The following is a 3880-nucleotide window of genomic DNA, read 5'->3' on the forward strand; positions in this document are numbered from 1 at the left end:
ACACAGATGCCTAGAGAATGCTGCAGTCTGCACCTTAGACGCTTTTTAGAAGTTTTGAAATGACCTTGATTTTTTTAATTGTTATGAAAAGGAATCTTTTCTTGACTCTCTCCCACCTGCTCTGTTCTGGGAGAGAATACCCCCCACTCTGATGTATAGACCATTCTCCCTACACCAGCTGAACCAATGTCGAAATTAATAAAGAAATGGACTCATGGCACAGGGCTCATTTCTCCTTCCCCGTCTGCAGGGTGTGCCTGGCTGGGTGGCGGGAGGCCCGGGCTGCGAGTGGAGGCGTCTGCGGGTGGGATCCGTCGGCAGAGAGGCCCGCACCCCACGAGGGTCCCACAATCCCCACTCCTCCTGGGAGACTGGGCTGCCTCCGATTAGGACCACCCACCTGGGAAAAGCCCCCAGAGAGGGGGCAGAGCAGACTTCTGTCCCACCAAATGGCTACCATGAGATGAGGGAAGCCAGAAGTCTGGGGAGGGGGCACCACCACCCACCAGGGTGCTTGGACAGACCCACAGCTGGCAGACACGGAGGGGGACACCCCAGTGCTCCCTGGGAGGACATCCGGCCCCGGTATTCAAAGCCATGCAAAATTCTAGAACTCACTCGTGCTATAAAGAAAAAACTACCATGTTTTTGCTACCTAGTTGCTAATCCTTTCTGCAAGGCTGACCACCAGGCTGGCCTCAATTTCCTCATCCGTCAAATGGGAGGGTGGATTAAGTGATTGCTGAAGTCTCTTTAGTTTGTCATTTTGGGGTTCCAGACACCAGCGCCCTTGTCAGGCTCGGCATTAAGAATCAATCACTTGCTGCATCTTCCCTGCCTTATACAATCCGGTCATAAGTGGTGGCCCAGCTACAGTCCCAAGGTTCCTGGAGCACCCCCAGCTTGCACCCGTCCCAAGCTTCTCGCCTGCAATCTGAAAGGCTGCCCAGGTCAGTGAGCCAACCATGTGATACATCTACAACCCCCAAGGGACTTTTTAAAGTGCAGTTCGGACTGTCAGTCGCCTGGGTGGGACCAGAATCAACACCAGGAATCAGAATTAAGTTTCCCAAATGGTCGTGATGCACAACCTGGTGGCAAAGTCAACTCAGCTGAACAAGAAGCTTTCTCTTGTTTTGTTTTTGAGTCAAGGTCTATCACCCAAGCTGGAGTGTAGTGACAGCTCATACCTCACTACAGGCTCGACCTTCTGGGCTCAGTTGAGCCTTCCTCCTCAGCCTCTCGAGTTGCTGGGACTACAGGCATGAGCCACAATGTCCGGCTAATTTTTTTTTTAGAAATGAGGTCTTGTTATGTTGCCCAGGCTGGTCTTGAACTCATGGACTCAAGCAGTCTCCATGCCTTGGCCTCCCAAAGGGCTGGGATTATAGGCATGAGCCACCGCACTCGACTGCCTTTTCCTGTTTTTAACCCAGATATGTAGAAAACCTTCTCTACACCTTTGTGAGGTCTTCTTTGCATTAACCTAAATCACCTACGCTACAGAGAGCGTGGCTTGGAAGGTCTAGTTCTGCCTGAGAAAGAAGCTCTCTTCAGCCCCAGCCCTCTGCCCCACCACTGGAAGCCAAGAAGGCCTTGGAGCCCATAGGAAGGCCAGGCAGGTGGTGTCTGTCATCTCTCAGCCGCCGAAGTGCAGACCACAGTGGTAAGCCAGAGAACAAGTAAGTCCAGGAAGGGCGTTGAAGACATGAGGCAGGGTAGAAGGAGGGGGCAAAAGCCCATCTGCCTGACAGTCACTGTTTTTCCTGTCTTTTGCATGTTCAGACCAGTGGCATGCTGGTTTCCATTTTTAGAGAAAAGCGCCAGATAAGAATGCTATCCAATTAAGGAATAACCTATGCCTCTGGAACGTGGTCTCTGACTCTCTGTACCTCAGTTTCCCTCTCTGTAAAATGAGAGATTGCCCCAGCAGAGCCTTGTTCATTGTAAAAATATACTCGAGAAAAGAAAAGCATGCAGACACTCTGTGATCCAAGCCAGTCCCAGGAACCCAATGTTGCCTGAGCACCAACCAGCTGCCCCACAGCCCTCCCAATGTTGCCTGAGCACCAACCAGCTGCCCCACAGCCCTCCCAGCCATCAGGGACTTCAGACCCAGGCACCCAGCCCACAGAGTGACCGTGCTTCACAGAGGCACAACTGAGGAAGGCGTTCATCAGAGAGGTCAGGGAAGGCCACCCAGAGAGGAGAGCCCATGCCTGCACAGCCATCCTCCCTTCGGTCTCTGCTCCCATCGACTCCCAGCCCTGACTTCATCACCTCCCACCTTAGACTCTCAAGCCAGCCACAAGGATCCCCTGAAAGCAGGCATTGCCCAGCCTCCCACTTACCCCATCCCAGCACCCAGGGGGAAGGCAGCAGCTGCATTGCTGAACTCGGGCCTCCACACATACAGGGTCAGAGCAGCTCGGCACAGTGACCTCTGAGCCGGCCTCCTCTCCCTCAGGGGCCGGCTGCAGGAACTGTGACTTCCAGAGGCCTCCTGAGCCTCCAGGAGCAACCCAGACACCCACCTTTTCCTAGATGCTGGACTTGGGGGAGCTGGTGGAACCTCTGACGTCTGACGGCAAACAGAGCTGCTCGAGCTCATTCTCTTTCTCTCTCTCTCTCTCTCTCTCTCTCTCTCTCACACACACACACACACACACACACACACACACACACACACCCTGGCTGATTTTACAGTCAATCTTTCAAAGTGCAATTTGTCTAGGAAAAGCCAATGTGAGGCCCGTGTGGGCCTCAACCAATGGCGACGCAGCTCCCACGGCTCAGCCAGTCTCGGGTCTGTATTCTAATGGGCCGTATCTTTATCAGGGAAATGTGCCTTCTCTGAACTTAAAACTTCTCATGGAGGGTCCCCAGACCCAGAGGCATAAAAGGGGTCTGCGCTGAAGCTTGTGAGTTGCCCTCTCCAAGCCAGGGCAGGGGGAGAGGGCAGGAGCCCGGGAAGCCTCCCACCTGCCCAGAGCACCTGACTTCTGAGCAGCTGACAGGGTGCCGGTCCCTGGGCAGGGCTGGGCCTGATGCCTTAGGTGGGAGGCAGTCAGGGGCTTGGGCCGGCACTGACCTTCCAGGCCTGCCATGAGCTTCTGGGCCAGCATGTGGGCTCTTGGGCTCTAGGGGCCTGGGCGTGGGCTTCTCGCCTTCCCCTCCCTGACCTGGAGACCATGGAGTCCAACCTGCAGGGCACCTTCCTGCTGAACAACACGCCGCTGGCGCAGTTTCCAGAGATGAAGGGACCTGTGTGCCAATACTCGGTGCAGAACTCCTTCTACAAGCTGAGCCCCCCAGGGCTGGGCCCCCAGCTGGCCGCCGGGACCCCCCATGGGATCACGGACATCCTGAGCAGGCCCGTGGCCACACCGAACAGCAGCCTCCTCTCTGGCTACCCCCACGTGGCAGGCTTCGGGGGACTCGGCTCGCAGGGAGTCTATTACGGACCCCAGGTGGGGAATTTCTCCAAAGCTGGAAACGAGTACCCCACCCGGACCCGGAACTGCTGGGCGGACACGGGCCAGGACTGGCGAGGAGGGCGACCATGCGGCAACAGTGAGTACAGGGTGGCTTCCAGCCTCCACCTGCCAGTGGGGCCCCGGGGGCAGGGTGAGGAGGGGACCCACCGGGCGGGCCGCGTCACCGCCTCCACCCAGCCGCCATTAGACGCCTGCTCAGACACCCAGACACATGTCCTCAGCCTGGTGCAGTGCTGAATTCCACCTTCTCCCCGTCCCTTCCCATCTGAGCTTGGACACAGGTGTCTTTGTGAGTTTGGACACAGGTGTCCCAGGCCTGGAGAAGGCCCCGCGGCCCACAGCCACCTGTTCATGGCCAGCAGGCAGCCCACCCCACTTCTCCT

This window comes from Carlito syrichta, unplaced genomic scaffold, assembly GCF_000164805.1.
Source record: "Carlito syrichta isolate Samal-C Ts95f unplaced genomic scaffold, Tarsius_syrichta-2.0.1 Scaffold89675, whole genome shotgun sequence".
In the NCBI taxonomy this organism is placed as follows: Eukaryota; Metazoa; Chordata; class Mammalia; order Primates; family Tarsiidae; genus Carlito; species Carlito syrichta.